The sequence below is a fragment of the Solanum verrucosum genome, unplaced genomic scaffold, assembly GCF_900185275.1.
Source record: "Solanum verrucosum unplaced genomic scaffold, falcon-dt-bn FXZP01000112.1, whole genome shotgun sequence".
Classification (NCBI taxonomy): domain Eukaryota; kingdom Viridiplantae; phylum Streptophyta; class Magnoliopsida; order Solanales; family Solanaceae; genus Solanum; species Solanum verrucosum.
The window spans coordinates 2,795,619-2,814,254 of record NW_026020441.1 but is presented as its reverse complement, the minus strand read 5'-3'; the positions used below and the strand labels follow the sequence as shown (position 1 = coordinate 2,814,254).

At 39.0% G+C, this 18,636-nt stretch overlaps 1 pseudogene; it reads left to right on the top strand.

Moving 5' to 3' along the window:
* Positions 1–1,214: 1,214 nt before the first annotated feature.
* Positions 1,215–6,197, top strand: LOC125808486 (uncharacterized; annotated as a pseudogene).
* Positions 6,198–18,636: the final 12,439 nt, after the last annotated feature.

Below are 18,636 nucleotides of genomic sequence, written 5' to 3'. Positions count from 1 at the left end.
TGGGCCTAAGCCCATTTAGTCATTATTATTATTTTTTTTGTTAGAAGTTTAGGACAAGTGAAAGAATTGGGCCTAAGGCCCAAAGATAAAAATATATTTTTTATGTTAATTTAGTACAAGTGCAGGTGACTCAAATGGGCCCAAATACTGGCTCAAGCGGACATGAAAACTAGATTTGGGCCCAACTCTATCTCTCTTATTTTATTGTGTTTGTTTACTCATTATCATCTGCTATTAATCTTAAGGTTTTTGAAAAATTCAAATCCCCAAAAGACACCCATTTTGAATTAATCACTTAACTAAATTATTCATCTTTTACTTGACTTAAAAATAAATAAATAATTTTACAAAAATACTTCACTTAGATAATATTTCAATATTTTGTTTTCTCCCTTAAAATGGTCCTAACTATAAAATTGTTCATTTCAAATTAAGTCAAATGAAAATTAGACAAATAGTTAATTATCGGATAATCACATATTAGCGGGCATTTTGGGTGCTTCCAAACCCTTCCCGAAATGCTAATATGAACCCTGAATGCCCTTTAAATATTTTCAACAGATTTCTGTTTTAATCTTTTGAAAAAAATCAGTTTTCTTAATTTCCCTTTAAAAATTAAGTGGCGACTCTTAAAATCAGTCTAAATATATTTTCTTAATAAAACAGAATGATGACTTTGTTGGGGACTTGAATGGTTCTAATCTTAAGATTAATTTATTTGGCTATGTGTTTTTACTGTCTACTTGTTTTATTTATTGTATATATTGAATTGTGACATTCATGGCATCCGATTATGCCAAACGGTAAATAGATTGCATTAGGAAAAAAGGCAGTTACGTGGCTTACCATGACTGCCCTTAAAAGAAAAACACAAGTTGAATTCTTTGGAAGTGATAAATGAATAGTTGGCTTGTGGTCATCCAACGTCGTTTATTAATCTTCACCCTGTTGCTTGTCCGACTCAGGTTACCGTCATTTCTAGACCAATTCTACTCAACCTAGAGTAGAGCTAAACCAAATCTAAATTTAAGCATTAGCCTAAGACGACTTAATACCCAAGGCGTATTAATTTCATTAGTAAAACCGCCAAAAATCATGTCCAAGGTTCACAACCTAACGACATATCATATTATTTGACATTTGAAAGATGTATGTGTGGAAACATGATTGTTACCTATTAGGGGGGAATATTAACCGGGTTTTATTTTGTAGGTATGGATCAATTTCCTAAATTCGACATGGTGGTGGAAGCCCCAATTTTACTCAAGATGTGGTGCAACGACCTCAATACGTTTCACAAAAGGGACCTCAACAAATATGTAGGGGCCCTAACAGAACTCATTAATATGGTTGGGTGACCCGAGCTGATTGAAGTCCGCATGGGTTATTGGGACAACGAGAAAATGGTGTTCCGATTTGGAACCATGGAAATCACCTCGACAATTGAGGGAATTCGGGACGGAATAGACACAGTTGGTACAGGGCTTGAAAGAAGAGTGAGAAAATAGGAAGACGTCTTAATCCCTAACAAACCTACTCTCGAGGATATTATAAATTGGCTTGGATTAAGAAAGGATTACTCCTTCTGGGCCGAAAGTTCTAGCGTTTCTTTTATGGATCTCTATGTTAGATTCGGGCATGCAAGCTTTTATGCGAATTACAACCAAGAGTTCAGGGTTACCTTCAGAGAATGGGACGGGATCAGATTTTTGGCATTCACTATCGCGCTATTAGGTACTATGGTTTTTCCCCAAGGCCCGAGCCTCAGCATCAACACCCGGGTAATAATGTTTGCACACACTCTCTTCCACGGGCATCTGAACCATGGGCAAGTGAAGTATTATTCCATCGAGCCTGTCATCTTGTCTGAGATGTACCGTGCTTTGGGAAGATATAAGGAAGCACATCACTACTTTCAGGGCTGTAATCTCTTCCTCCAATGGTGGATAATGAGCCACTTAGCGAAGGGACACGAGACTTAACAACTATACACCCTCGATGATAATAATGCTCTTAAGGATTTGAATGATATGTTGTTTTGGACAGATATAGAAAATAGGAAGACTAGAGAAAGATGGGCTCAAATTTTCTCCGAGCTGAGAGAAGAAGATATTCAGTGGATGTTCGATCGCTTCATCTCAAAAGATGTCATAGTACGGGGCTTGTCACGATCCGGGATCACCCCCTAGTCGTAACCAGCGTACTCGACCTCGAAGAGGTTTAATACAAGCCTCTTAGCATTCATTCATCGCATAGACACTAAAACCATAAGGAATTAAAAACTTTCTTTACCAAGAAAACATTTCATTAAAAAAAAAACAATAGCAAGCGGAAGACTTTCTAGACTTTATACATGATGTCTCAAAACCATCTAATACTTTAGAGTACAAAATTCAGGACCAATCCCATACACAACTTAAACAATACTAAAAAGACATAAAAGAACATATGGGGTATTGTCCTCGAATATATGATGACTCACCAAATCTTCATCTTCAACACTTAGAAACCTATCAAATAGCCATGACATGTCACCATCTCCAAATCCCTACACTTTAGTCAAAAAGGGAAAGAAAGGGGTTAGCACAATTAAGTACTAAGTATGGAAGCCATGCAAAAACATGCTAAAAGGGACGTTTATTGGAGAAACATGCTTTTATGCCATTTGGTAAAACTTCATGAAAAAAATACAAGTATAAGAGTCACAATATCCAACCATAACCAACATACAAGTCATTAACCACTTTAGCACATACTCCACACATAACCCATTCCTTCACCTTAAACCATCCACCTCAAGTAACCCTTGGACAACACTTTGTGCAATGTATGGATAGCGTCCCATACCACCATCCACACTAAAACATCATCCTAAGGCCACCAAATGTGAACTTACCACTTATCATGCTTCATATCACAAGCCATCATGCACAACTAGTACCAATGTACAACACATGAACATAATTGACAAGTAAGCCTTTTTCATCATTTCTTGACCTCTATCTCAAGTTACCCAAAGCCACACTTAAGTGAAACATGAAGTGACCGCCCATACAATCTCTTCATATACACCTAAGTGTTCCTAAGGGTTACCATAGATAAGGAAATTTACCATTACAATATAACATACTAAGTCAATGTTCACATATTAAACCATAGCCAACCGTATACATACTCAACATATATTCATATACAACCCATGCTTAACTTTAAAGGAACACATGTCATTCATTACCATAGGACCTCTACCTAATATAACCTTAAGACACACTTGAGTAAGACAAGAAGTGACCGCCCATACAACCTCTTCAAGCACACTTAAGTGTTCCTCTAGATTACCTTAGATAAGGACATTTCCTTTACAACATAACATCAATAGACCAACATTCTTTAAGAAACCATTTTTTTGGAGACATTCAAGCACATAAGGGGACTTTCACATAATAGTCGTTAGACTTAGGGAACTCACTTTAGTATCTTCAAAGCCAACTCGTGCCATGTGTAGATAGCATCCCATACTACTACCTACATGTTGTAGAACCTATTCAATAACTAGAGTGCGCATCCCACATGATGGGAATAGGCATAACCGACATAGACCATACTAGCTAGGTATGAAATTCGGAGTCTATCCTACTCCGTGGAGGTTGTTCTACTTGCCAAAGGTAGAACTAGTAAGCAACCCATGTAGGCACATGGTTTAGGGGATGTCCAAGGAAGTTCATTGTGCCTAATCTCATACTCAACTAGGCCACCTTCCTAACCACATCCACTCGGTGCTAGCCTTGTTTCCCATAGAGTATTCAATCATATATGTACTTAGAGAAGGTTCCTTTTCTAGTTCAACCAACTCATAGTACCTCTTCCCAAGAAAGGCCCCATTTCTTAGTCATGGCCAATCAAGGTTCATAAGGATAGCTCATTAAATCCCCCTGGAAGGGTGCCTTAGGCCTACCGATTTTTCATTAAGGGTGCCTTAAGCCTGCCGGTCCAAGGTTCATCATTTCACACATGAGAAGGGTTACCACCATTAGGTCTACCGATTTCATGGTTTTACATTTACTTAGGAAAGCTAGACTTATGAAAGGGCACCATTTCTTAGTTTTGCCGATTTAAGTCTTGGCCTAGAATTCCTCTTTTAACATTTATAGAAAGGGCACCATTTTTTAGTTCTTCCCATTTCACACATTCATGCATTCAAGATTTTAAGTAACAAGGAGGGACACTTTAGTCTACCAACCAAGTCACAACATTTTCATTTAAGGATACTTCATAATCCAACATCATTTCATATATACATCATGAGAAATCATACTTTAACTCACAATGCTATCCATTTTACATAGGATCATCACAAGATCACATAAAACTCATTCACATCATACCTTCACATATAGCTTCACATAGGACTTTACATATAGCCTCATTCATATATAATAATATAACAAATACAATAACACTCATATAATGCCCTTTATGGCCTCAATTCACAATAATACAATATTCCAACATTATGCAACAACTTCCCCAATGCCTTCATGGCTACAATTCACAATAATACCACACAAGAACAAGATATAACACTTCCACCAAAGGTGGATTCAACCTACCAACAACAATTAATTCAATAAAGAGAGTTCAAGCTTTCTTACCATAATTCAAAGCCATAGCCAAAATCACCAAAAATCCAAGTAATCACCAATACTTCACTCATAAGGCTTACCACCCTTAATTCACCCATTATCAACAATTAATCATGAATAAACATTAAACAACACAAGATATATCAATACAATTCACTTTACACATAATTCCATCAACTTTGAATTTATAGAAATAGACCCACTTCATAAACACATTTTGGGGTTTTGTAGAATACAAGGATTCATGGAGTTTTTCATCTTAAAACATCAAATAAACATCAATAATATCATAACTTATCATTTGAAATCGTTTCATGCAAGAACCCATGAGTTTGAGTAGAAATTAGGCTTTTTCACAAACTTTGGAAAAGTTGAAAACCATTTGAAATTGTCTCTAGGGTGATAGCTTTCCCTAGATAAAGAACTCCCATACCTTTACTAAGATTCCCCAAGAAATTTGATGAAGAAAACGTCTTGCATCCACAACCCTAGCTCCCACTTCTTCTTCTTCTCTTCTTTCTCTCTTCTTCTCTTCTTCACTCAAGAACCCTAACTCTTACTCTTTTAAAATGGAACAAAAATGATCCACAATCAGCCTAACACAACAATATAACCTCAAAAGAAATGATTTGTGAAAAGACCAAAATGCCCTTAAATTTTCGGACGGACTCCTTGCCAACTGCCCAACTTTCAAAGGGCATAACTCGCTCATACGAACTCGGAATCGAGCAAACTCGGTGGCGTTGGAAAGATCGTTCCAAGGGCTTTCCAAACATAACTGGAACTACTCCTGGATCATCCTGAGCTAGGAGTTATGACTGCTCAAAGTTGGCCAAAAACTCACGGATTTCTACACTTGGCCGAATTTCCAGATTCTGAATTTTTTTCCAAAAATGACTACTTCCAATTTCAAGTTTCTTCATATTCATTTTAAATTTTCGGATGTTACAGGGCTATAGACAACTCGTGCTTCCTCTACCAGGTATTCGGGGTATCCGCCCGTATGCATCCATCCGGATCCTGAGGCAGTTTGGGAGAAGACAAACTACGCCTCCAAATGCATACTACCGTATTTATGTGTTCGACATCGGGGACGATAGAGTGCTTGAAGCTTCAGAGATGCTGAAGGAATGGAAAAAGGCACTCCGAATGAACAACGACACCATTGTCACGGATCAGTTCAACGCCGGTTATGATGAAACTTACAAGGCTTGCTTGAAAGATAGTCTGCAAGGTATCTCCTTTCCAGTCCCAGACATTTATCGCAGTGTGGAGGAAAAAGAGTTTAAAGCTTTGATAGAATTAAGGGAGGTAAAAAGGGAAGCTCAGGAAATGTACAATGAATTCCTTCGAAAGCAAGAAAAGGATACATATGCCCTCGAGAGTGTAACTCGAGAATTAGAAAGCTTGAGAAGCGATTTGGGAGAGCTTAATTTATGGATTGGAGATAAAAAAAAATGTGGAATGTGTCTTGAAGAATCGGAAGAGAAAGGTCGTCGGAGCGACGGATACTTGCTAATGATTCAATATAGGCTTCAGCATCTCAGGGCATAGAACAAGAGGAGCAGATTAGAAGCAGGGCCATCGGGGACTTCTTAGTGGACTTCGCCCCTCCGTGGGTTTTTCTATGTGTACTTGTTGTTATTTGCCCTTGTGTGGGCTTTCCTTTCTTGTGTTTCAATACTCTTTTCAAATGACCCCTGTGTGGGCCTTTCCTTTTGTGTTTCTCGTTTATTCCCTATTTCCCCTGCTTATTTTCACTTTTTGAACATCATTTTATATATGCGAAATTTGCTTTGGGGTAACAAAATAGTTCAATTCTACATATACATCTTTCAAATACGCTAGGCCTATCCTTGGCACAAAAGGCCCCCTACTTGTTTAGGACTCGTGTTAGCCGCTTGTGTGCTTTAACTGTTTATGTGATATTGTTGTTCTGAATGATGATATTTTAGTCCACTCCTTTTCAAAAAAATTTGGAAAAATCTCTACAATACTGAATACAAGTCACTACCCCAAAATGTCCGACCAAAATTCCATGATTCTTGAGTTTCTCAGCTAGAAATAAAATCCTACTACTAAATCCTAAGACATTACTCTATCATCTCATGAAAGGTAAAATCACAGCTAAGATGGAAAGAGGCAAGAGTATCGACATGGAGCTAATTGAGGAGGATTTGAGGATGGAATTGCAGCGGCTCAGACATGAGATCCAAGAAACCAGATAAAGGAGAATAGAACCGCAAATGCGGCACTAGATGAGGAGTTGGTGGCTAAGATGACAAGACACACTATCGTGAATGAAGAGACAACCGCTATACGGAAGGGAGACGATGTCTTCAAAGATAGTATAGCCATAAGGATTCAGAGGCTACGCGAAGAATACCCTCTCTTGGATAACGCAGTCCTTGTCCCGAAAGACACTGAATCGAAAGTTGTTGAAGAAGAACCTAAGGAGGAAATTGTCTATAGGCCTCCTTTCCAGGGACGGTGGAAATAAGGGAATGAGAAAATCGCCCTCGAAGAATACGAGTTTACCCCTCGTGATTAATGCGACAATCGAAAGAAGAATGGCTTGGATGGAGGCACGTTTTATCTTTTAGGAGCTTTATTGTCTGTTTTTTACTTTCCTTGTAATCACCAGAAATGAATGAATAAAAATGAAAATTTCCTTTGTATTCGAACTACGTAGGGCCTGAATTCTCCTATGGAGATACGTAGGCAGCCTTTCAAGGCCCGGCCCCTATCTTTTTAAAATTTTCTTTTCCCCCTTTCATTCTACAAGGAAACACTAAATTCACATCAACAGATGCCGAGAGATGCAGCAAGAAGACCTTAGCTCAACGAAATTTAACCTTTCTGAGTCACTAGTCCCGAAATAAAACGAGCAAATTCCCGCTTGTTCAAAAACCAGGCCCCGTTATTCGTGGGTTAACATGTTCTCAAACGAAGCAACTCTTCTGTGTTTATATGCCCTCTATGTGATATTTTGCATTGTTTGTCCTGAATCAAAACTAACTTATTTGCCTTTAAATTGCTTTCCTCTAAAGGTAGTTAGAATGGATTTGTGTTGATAAGCTAGCTGAACACCCCTATTTTACAAAATCAAAAGGCCCTACAGATTCATTCCCCAGTCAAAGTTCTCGGAAGGGCAACTCAACAATGGGCGATAACGTTAAGGATACCGGCTTAATAGATGTTGTTGTGGCTCAGCCCGTCATCGCTTATCAGAACGAGTTAATCATGCAGTGATGCAACAAATCACCGAGATGAGGGTCGAAATGCAGAGAAGGCAAGATTTGCCTAATCCAGCTTTTGCTTTCAATGCTCCAGCAGATAGAATGCTTCCACTTCACTTTCCTCCTTCAAGTGCGGAACAGGCTCAAAACCCACCTTCCAATCCTGCTCATAACCCCTCAATCATCGAACTAACCACCTAAAATCCCTATTATGCCTCCGCCTCTTATCAGACACCACCCCCTTCTCAAAATACAAACCTTCAAGTGTCATTTCCTCCCCAAAATGCCAACCTCCAAACTGGTCCACCCCCTCAAAACCAAAATGTTAACCACTCGCAAGCTTCCCTCCATCACCAAAATCAACACACCAACCCCCAGACTTTCCCTCAAAACTACCAAGCCACTTAAAATGCCCAAAGTCCCTCCATCGCTCCACCCCTACCTCAGAAAGACACTTTCCAAATTTCGGTCCCCAATGAGCATGACGCCAATGGTTCTGAGCTCAACCACTATGAGGAGTGAAAGAGAGAGTGGAGGTAAAAGGAAGAGGCCGCCAAGTTGGATATGAAGGAAGAGATCTGAAAGGCCATGAAAGAGTTATGGTGTATTCCTAAAGTCGCCGATTTGAGTTATGAGGATTTATGCATTCATCCAAATTTAGACCTCACGGAAGGGTTCAAGGTGCCAAAGTTTGACGTTTTCGTAGGAATAGGGAACCCCTTAGCGCACCTGAGGGCCTACTGTGACCAGCTCATAGGAGTTGGAAGAGACGAAGCTTTACTGATGCGGTTTTTTAGCCGGAGTTTGAGTGGAGAGGCTTTGAAATGGTTTACATCTCATGAAACAAGTCAGTGACCTAGATGGAATGCTCTGGCTAAGAACTTCATCGAACAATTCGCCAACAATATAGAAATCGTTCCTGATCGTTATTCCTTGGAAAAATGAAGCAGAAACCAAATTTGCATACAGATGGAGAAAGAAGGCAGCTAGAGTTCGGCCTCCTATATCTAAGAAGGAATTTGTTGAAGTATTTGTGCGGATTCAAGAGCCCAAATATTATGATAGAATTATGTTGCTTGTTAGAGCAAAGTTTCCTGAGATAGTGAAAGTAGGTGAGACTATCGAAGATAGATTAAGAATCGGGAAGATTGCCCTTATTGCTGCCTCACCCGGATCCTTGGGTTTGTTGAAGAAGAAAAGAGAAGATGTGTCTTCTATCTCTTATGAAGGGAAGAAGACCCCAAGGAAATCATTATCATACCAAGGTCATTCTCGACCTTTAAAGAGTTCTTGCCAGGCTTATTATGCACAACCTGATTACCAATATACCCTTCCCACCAGTTTTCAAAATACCCCTCCCAGTTATCAAAATACTCCCCCTCCTAGCTATCAAACTCCCTCTACTATCTACCAAACTCCCCCTCCAATTTACCAGACTCCATCTCATCACTACCGAAATGCCGCCCCTAACTGTGCCAACGTTCAGGCAAATTACCAAACTCTTCCCCCAATGTACCAAACCCAGCTCCACTTTACCAAAATACCCCCCCCCCCCCGAACTACAAAGCTCCACAGCCAAATTACCAAACCAACTCATATCCCAGATATCCACCCCCCTATCCAAACGATCCAAAGTATCATCAAATGCCTCCCCCTCAACAAGGCAATTACGATCCCTTCCATCCTAAATTTAAGAAGAAACCTGTTAGAAATTTCAATCAGCTCATCGAAAGCCGAACAAAGCTATTCGAGCAATTAAATGCGGTAGGATATATTCACCCAGTGGGGCCCAAGCCGGTTGACACTAGCTCAAAGTTTTACAGACCTGATCAAAGGTGCGCATATCACTCCAATAGTGTTGGACATGATACCGATGACTGTATCAACCTGAAGCATAAGATCCATGACCTGATTGACCAGAACGTGGTCTCTCTCCAGACAGTCACGCCCAATATCAATAGTAATCCTTTGCCAAATCATGTAGGCATCACAATCAATATGATAGAGACAGATGATGATTGGTGCGTGACAAAGGCAATGGTTTCGATCACTCTTGATGAACTGAAAAAGGGTTGTAGCCTCGTTGAGCATTAGAGAGAAGAAAGAGTTTGTGATTTTGACACCCGAGAAGGTTGTTGCCTTGGTGCCACGAGAAACTCTTACCTGACCAAAGTTTATGATTAAAACGGTTGTTACCCAGGGTATGACCAAATCCGGCAGGTGCTACACACCGAAAGAGTTGGCTCAAGGAGGGCAGAAGAAGGACCAAATAAAAAGGACAATCAGTGAAGCCGAGGCTGAGGAGTTATGGAGAAAAATGCAGCTGAAAGATTATTCAATTGTGAAGCATTTGGAGAAGAAGCCCACTCAGATTTCTGTATGGGCTTTGTTGATGAGTTCACAACTGCATAGGCAAGCGTTGATGAAGGCTTTGGATGATACTTATGTTCCTGTAGGCACTAACAGTGATAATCTTGCAGCCATGATAAACCAAGTTGTTCGAGGACACCGCATCAGTTTCTATAACGAAGAGTTGCCCTTTGAAGGAAAGATGTACAACAAAACTCTGCATGTCACCACTATGTGTCAAGACAAGGTCATAAATCATGTTTTGGTTGACGATGGGTGTGGGCTCAACATCTGCCCGCTTTCGACTCTCAAGCAGCTGAAATTTGACTTGGGAAAGGTTCAACAAAACTAGGTCAATGTGAGAGCTTTCGATGGAGTGCAGATAGACACGATAGGGGCAGTAAACTTAGATATTCAGATGGGTCTTGCAGAGTTCAATGTGGAGTTTCAGGTGTTGGACATCAATACCAGCTACAATTTACTGCTAAGAAGACCATTTATCCACATGGTTGGGGTCGTGCTTTCTACCCTTCACAAACTGATAAAATTTGTTTGGAAGAACCAGGAATGGGTCATTCATGGTGAGGAGAGTCACTCCGATGGGTATGCGCCGATCGTTGATGAGGTCTCCCAAGGTTGCAATTTTTACACGGTGGAGCTGGTAAATGCCACCGGTGATGACTTGGCTCCACAACCTCCTATGTCTGCCATGCACAAGATGATTGTTATTGTCATGCTCTAGAATGGTTTTGAACCAGGTCTCGGATTGGGGAAGCGTTGTCAAGGAATTATCGAACCTATTCAAGTTTCCGCTAGAGGAATGAAGTTCGGTTTAGGATATATCCCAATGGATGACGAACCAGAGACGAAGAACAAGAGTTTTGATCAAGCATTGGCCAGGCCATTTCCTCATATGTACTAGTCATTCTCGGTGCAAGAATATGTCAACAATGGTGGTCTCGGAGAAGGAATTTGGGGCCTTTATGAGGAAATTGATGCGGTCATCGAGGAGGAAGTTGGGACATCAGGCATCCGTGATGCAGAACCTGAGGAGCAATTGAAAAATTGGACCTCCACACCACTTCTGATTTCCCGCTCATTTAGGTAGAAAAGACATGTGCTTTTGTTTGTTTTTAAAATCGGTGGTAGTCCGAAAGAGGCCTGACACCCACCCTTTATGCAACTTTTATTTGTTTGAAGTTTTTAAATTCCCTCGTGATGTTTAAAAAGGCATAATGGCCTTTGGCCGTGGCCAAAGTTTGTTCTTGTTTTTCAATTTAAACGAAAGCCTCTTTTATCAAAAATTTGTTTACTTATCTCTTTATATTTTACTTTCCTAACTTTGTTTGATTATAATTTCAGTAATATTAATTTAAAACCTGCCAATGTCATGTCATTTCATGAACTGAGTGAACAAAATGAGGCAGGTGATGATGAGTGCGAGGAATATGAAAAAGAAAATGAGGTACCCGAACATGTTGTCGAAGAGTTTCGACAATTTGAGAATCAACACAAGTCGAATTTGGAAGAAACCGAAACTGCGAATCTTGGAGATGAGGAATGTGTTAAAGAAGTAAGAATCAGCGTCCATTTGACTGAAACTCAAAGAAGGGACCTGGTTCATCTGCTCAGAGAATACATCGACATATTTGCCTAGTCTTACAGGGATATACCAGGTCTAAGTACGAACATAGTGTCTCATAAATTGCCGATCAATCCAAATTTTAGTCCGATAAAGTAGAAAACTCGAAAATTCAAGCCAGAGCTGAGTTTGAAGATCAAAGAGGAGATTACAAAGCAGATTGAGTCTAAAGTGGTGGAAGTGACACAATATCCGACTTGGCTAGCCAATGTTGTTCTAGTGGCCAAGAAAGATGGGAAGATCAAAATTTGTGTCGATTACAGAGATCTCAACAAAGCTAGCCCGAAAGATAATTTTCCATTGCCAAACATTCACATTCTCATTGATAATTGTGCTAAACATGAGATGCAGTCATTTGTGGATTGTTATGCGGGTTATCACCAGATCCTAATGGATGAAGAAGATGAAGAAAAGATAGCTTTCATTACGCCTTGGGGTGTATATCATTATCGGGTGATGCCTTTTGTTCTCAAAAATGCCGGTGCTACTTATATCAGTGCTATGACCACCATCTTTCAAGATATGATTCATAAGGAGATCGAGGTATATGTAGATGATGTCATAATCAAGTCCCGCGAGAGTTTGGATCACTTGACTCACTTGAGGAAGTTCTTTGATCGTCTGCGTCGATACAATCTGAAGTTAAATCTCGCCAAGTGTGCTTTTGGGGTGCCAGCTGGCAAGTTGTTGGGATTTATAGTCAGTAGAAGGGGCATTGAGCTTGACCCTTCCAAGATCAAAGCGATTCAAGAATTACCTCATCCGAAGACCACGAAAGAGGTGATGAGTTTTCTGAGAAGGTTGAACTACATCAATCGGTTCATAGCCTAATCCACCATGGTGTGTAATCCCATATTTAAGTTATTGAAAAAAGATGTCTTAACCAAGTGGACCGGAGAATGTCAAACTGTTTTTGATGCCATCAAGAACTATTTGTCCAATCCACCGATGTTGGTTCCTCCACGGGAAGGAAGTCCATTGTTACTGTATTTGTCTGTCTCGGATAATGCATCCGGATGTGTGTTTGGTCAACATGACGAAACTGGGAAGAAGGAGCGAGCCATCTATTACCTGAGCAAGAAATTCACTCCGTATGAAGCTCGATACACTCTTTTGGAAAGAACATGTTGTGCTTTGACGTGGATTGCTCAGAAGTTGAGACATTATTTGCCTTTCTATACCACATACCTTATTTCTAGGATGGACCCGTTGAAGTATATTTTCCAGAAGGCGATGCAGACCGAAAAGTTGGCTAAACGGCAAATGCTTTTGAGTGAATTTGATATTGTGTATATGACTCAGAAAACGATAAAAGCACAATCCTTGGTTGATCATCTTGCGGAGAATCCGATTGATGAAGAGAATGAATCGCACGAGACTTATTTTCCCGATGAAAAAATAGCATTTATGGGTAAAGATATTTCTGAAGTGTACCCTGGTTAGAGAGTATTCTTCTATGGAGCGGCAAATCACCAAGGGAAAGGTATCGGAGCGGTCTTAGTGTCAGAAACCGGTCAACATTATCCTATGGCGGCTAAACTCTGATTTGATTGCACAAACAATATGGATGAGTATGAAGCTTGCATCCTCGGTTTGAAGATGACAATTGATATAAACGTTTATGAGTTGTTGGTTATTGGAGATTCAAATATGCTGATTCATCAAGTTCAAGGAGAATGGACCGTGAAGAATCCAAAGATCACACCGTATGTGCGGTATATACAGAAGTTATACAAGAGATTTCACAAAATTGAGTTCAGTCACACTCCCAGAACACAGAATGAGTTGGCCAATGCTCTTGCCACCATTGCCTCAATGATTAAACATCCAGTTATAAGTTATATTGATCTAGTAGATATAGAGGTAAAACAGCAGCCTATCTATTGTTCACATGTTGAAGCGGAACCAGACGGTTTACCTTGGTATTTTGACATCAAGAAGTATTTAGAGATCGGGACTTATCCTGAGAATGCAACGTTCAACCAGAAGAAGTTGATAGGCTGTATGGCCCTCAATTTCTTTGCAAGTGGGGAAATCCTTTATAGGAGGACACCCGATTTAGGTCTTCTCAAATGTGTTAATGCTAGTGAAGCTGCAAAGCTTTTGGAACAAATACATGCCGAAGTTTGTGGTACTCACATGAATGGGCTCACTTTGGCGAGGAAGATCCTTCGAGCTGGCTATTTTTGCATGACTATGGAACATGATTGTTGCAAGTTTGTGCAAAAATGTCATAAATGTCAAGTGCATGGTGATTTAATTCGAGTGCCACCTCACGAACTCAATACTATGAGTTCACCTTGGTCGTTTGTAGCGTGGGGAATGGATGTCATTGGTGCCATAGAGTCGACCGCCTCTAACAGACACAGATTCATTTTGGTTGTCATTGACTACTTCACAAAATGGATGGAAGAAGCTTCATATAAGTCGGTGACAAAAAGGTTGTAGCTAATTTCTTCGCAACAATTTGATATGTAGGTTCGGAGTGCCAGAATCCATCATTACTGATAATGGAGAGAATCTTAATAGTCACTTGATGAGAGAGATATGTGAACAATTCAAGATTACTCACCGAAACTCAACTGCCTATCGTCCCTAAATGAATAGAGCTGTAGAAGCCGCCAACAAGAACATAAACAAGATTTTGAGGAAAATGATTGATAATTGCAGAGGTTGGCATGGATGTTGCCGTATGCTTTGTTGGGTTACTGAACGACTGTCAGGACATCAGTTGGAGCTACTTAATATTTTCTAATATATGGAACAGAAGCAGTTATACCTGCAGAAGTTGAGATATCTTCATTGAGAATCATCCAAGAAGCTGAATTGAATGATGCTGAAAGGGTTCGCAAGAGGATTGATCTGTTAACATTAATTGATGAGAAGAGAATGGTTGTTGTTTGTCATGGACAACTGTATTAACAGAGAATGATTCGTGCTTTCCATAAGAAAGTAAGAGCCAGGATATTTGAAATCGGCCAGTTGGACCTAAACGCATTTCCCTCATCAGGATGAGTACAAACGGAAATTTGCACCAAATTGGCAAGGACTTACATGGTTCACAAAGTGTTATCTGGAGGTGCCTTGGTCCTGTCGAAGATGGATGGCACCGAATAGCTGAAACCGATCAACTCAGATGATGTCAAGATATATTATGTGTGAAGCTTCAATTTGTGTTTCTATCATTTCCTTGTAATCATTCTATTTGCTTGTAATCGCTTTGTTTGATATTTTATCCTTTTGTAATGAACTACGTCTGACCTGAATTCTCAAAAATGAGATACGTAGGCGGCCTATGTCGGCCTCAGCCGGTTTCCTTGTAATTCTCTTATTTTTGTTAATCCTCGAGAGAGGGAACTACGTTTGACCTGATTCCTACCTCAACAGGATACGTAGGCGCCACAATGGCTCGGTCATATCTCCCGTAAGATTTCTATTTTTTCTTTAGAATAGAAACTGGGACAGAATATTTGAGAGGGACACAAAAATTCTCAAGAAGAAGACCTCTCCAACAAGTCAAGACTGAAGTCACTTTGGGATTTGCAACTGGGACAGAATTTTTTAGAGGATCTCAAAAATTCTGTGATTTACTCACCAACAGTTCTAGATAAGTCAAGACAGTTAATTAGGACAAAAAAATTTTAGGATGACCTCAAGAATTTCAATAAGGTTTATCGGCAATTTAGAACAACTTTGAATACTTTTCAGCAAGTAATCAAATAGACCTCGAGACATTAACTTCAAAGACGTTCATTAAGCTTGACGTGACAAGACACTTGGCAGTGACTTTTTCCAAATATTACTTTTTGAAAGCCTATTTTCCTTAAAAATTTTATTTCATGTTTCAATTATTTTGCATAAAAATATTTGTCTTATCTACCAAGAGGCGGGAGATCGGAGAAATCAATCGAAGGTAGCCAGACAAGGACCGGACAACCGAGGGAATCGACACAGATCAGTTCACTTTAAACTAACGATTTTTCTGTGGATGCAGGTCTATAAGTTTCCTCAAGAGCATCATATTCCTTCATTCAATGAACACGAAGAAGTCGAAAGGACAAGAAGCTTCCCCAAAATTAATAATGTTTATGTGGATGCAGGAAACGTTTTATGCTTCTTATACCAATGAGTTGGGAATATGAGTAACACTATTTTATTCAAATTCTCAGCAAAACAAGGTTCATAATGAACATTGCAACTATGTTCGGAGATGGAACAAATGAAAACCACAAAGAGAGTAATATTATTATTTTCCAGCAACTAAAAATACCTGGAAGACGTTTATCTGCATTATATTATCAGATATGATAATATTCTTACCCTGAAGGTTATTTATATTGCATTATCAAATGAGACGATGCCACTACTCTAAGATTAAATCATATCGTAATGTCGATTAAAACGATTCCACTACCCAGAGAGTCATTTATATCGTATTGTCAAATGAGATGATACCATTACTTTGAGGGTCATTTTTATTTGTATTGTCAGTTAGGACAATATCGCTACCTAGAAGATATCAGAAGATCACTTATGTTGCTCGGTGAAGCATTACCTTCGTTCGGTACCAGGGAGGCATCAAGAGAAAGAAGTCATGCATAGCAAGAGAAAAAGGTCATGCATAGCAAGAGAAAGAGTCATGCATAGCAAGAGACAGGAGTTATACATCGCAGAGAAGTCATGCATAGCAAGAGAAAGAATCATGCATCGCAGAAGAAGGAAGTGATGTATTGCGGGAAAAATGTCATGTATCGCGGAAAGAGACTCTTGCATTGCGAGGAAAATGTCATGAATCGCGAGAAAGCTATTTATGCATCAAGAGAAAGGAGTCATGCATAGCAAGAGAAAAGAGGTCATGCATAGCAAAAGAAAGAGGTCATGCATAGCAAGAGAAGAAAGTCATGCATAGCAAGAGAAGGAGGTCATGCATAGAAAGAGAGTTATCAACATGCTACATCAGCCTATTTTATTATTTCAACATCAAAGAAAGAGTACATTGAAGATTATATTACAAATATGAGACACAAGCTTTATTTTCTTTACGTCAAACCCGATGAAGTTGACGTCAAATGTTCAAGGGGAGAAACAAAGTGTCAACACGATAAAAAACACTATCTCTCCATTTGAATTACATTTTTATGTTAATGAGTTTTATCTCAGTCTTTGTCGAGAGCATCTGAGAGGATGAATTCTCAAAACAAACCACAGATGCGGAAGAAATCAAAAAGGATGCAGCACAACGTGGAACTTTTTCTTAGCAGCGAACTAGGACATAGTCCAAAGAGTAGTGCCAAACTCTTAGGACGCGAGCAGAGAAGTGACTTCTACCACAATCAAACCACACCCCTATCAGAAGGCATATGGGTTTATCTTTGGGTTTGTTGGTTTTAGTTTCGCATCCGGAAATTTTTGGGTTCTACCGGAAGTAGCTTTCCAATCTGAGTGACAATGCACCAAGAGCTTTTAAAATTATGTCTGTGTAAGTTCTTAATTATGGGTGTGACGCGCGCCACACTCATGACTAAGAGGTTGCAAGACTCCTTTTCATACTCGACTTACTTTGTCGCTCTTCTAGAACCAAAGGTTATCTTGCATAATAGATTTCCTTTTCAACCGATCGAGTCGAACTACAAGCAGCCTAATTCCTTGAGTTGAGGGATATGTAGGCGGAATCAATATTGGAAACTCGATTGTATTCCAACATTCACTCTTAAATATTATTCTGGAGCATTCCGGTCCCTTCATAATTTGGTATCGGGATGACTTTTGAATTCTTTCAAAATCGTGTGTCAAATCAAGCATATCGAACTACAAGTTGCCTGAATTCTCATATACCCTGAGATACGTAGGAAACTCACTTCCGGTGTTCCACCATAATCCCTAAAGTCCATACCAAATTCCTTTTCTTAAGATGAAGATGTGGTCGGTCAAAATTGGATTCGTCAATTTCATTTTCCTCGAATTTCTTTCATCAATCCAAGTCAAATGAGGGACAGTTTTTGACACCCAATTTTGACCCTCCACGATAAAAATTAATTTTCGAACTTCTTAATTTCAAACGATTTGAAATAATTAGTTTTATAAAAATGCAAAATGTTTTATAGGTTTGATGATTTTTAGTCATTTCTACAACATTTTAGATAATAAATATGTTTTTACCTAATTAGTATATTTTATAAAATCATCTCCAAAGATGTTACATTTTAGTTAAGTGTTTTATTAAGTCACTTTAGTTTAAGTTATAGTTACAATTTTCAAGTTTTAAAATAGCCTTGTAAATTTTATAACTTTTGACTAATAAATTTGCTTTATATAATTATATCTATTATTAGTATATTTTTTATAAATATTTAATAATCATCCCCAAAGATTTCACATTTCAAGTTAAATATTTTATTAATTTAGTTTGGTCTAAGTTATAGTTGTAATTTCGAGTTAATTAATTTGCATATAATTTAATTATGTTTTAGTTAAATTAATGTCGTTAAAATTAAGAAGTTTGTTAACTAATTAGATAATTCATCTTATCTAATTTTAGTCGAATTCGTAAATTAAAATCGATTTGGCAAAGTTTGTAGCTTCAATTGGCCAATCGCGATTTGATTTGGTTTAATTCATTTGGCTACCTTACTTTAAACCCACCAAAGGCCCAAAACATTTCAATAGCCCAATACCAAAAGAAACTCATCCTTTTACCAAATAATACATACAACCGACAACATACAGCAGCAATACAATGCCCAAACCAGCCGACCCCACCCCT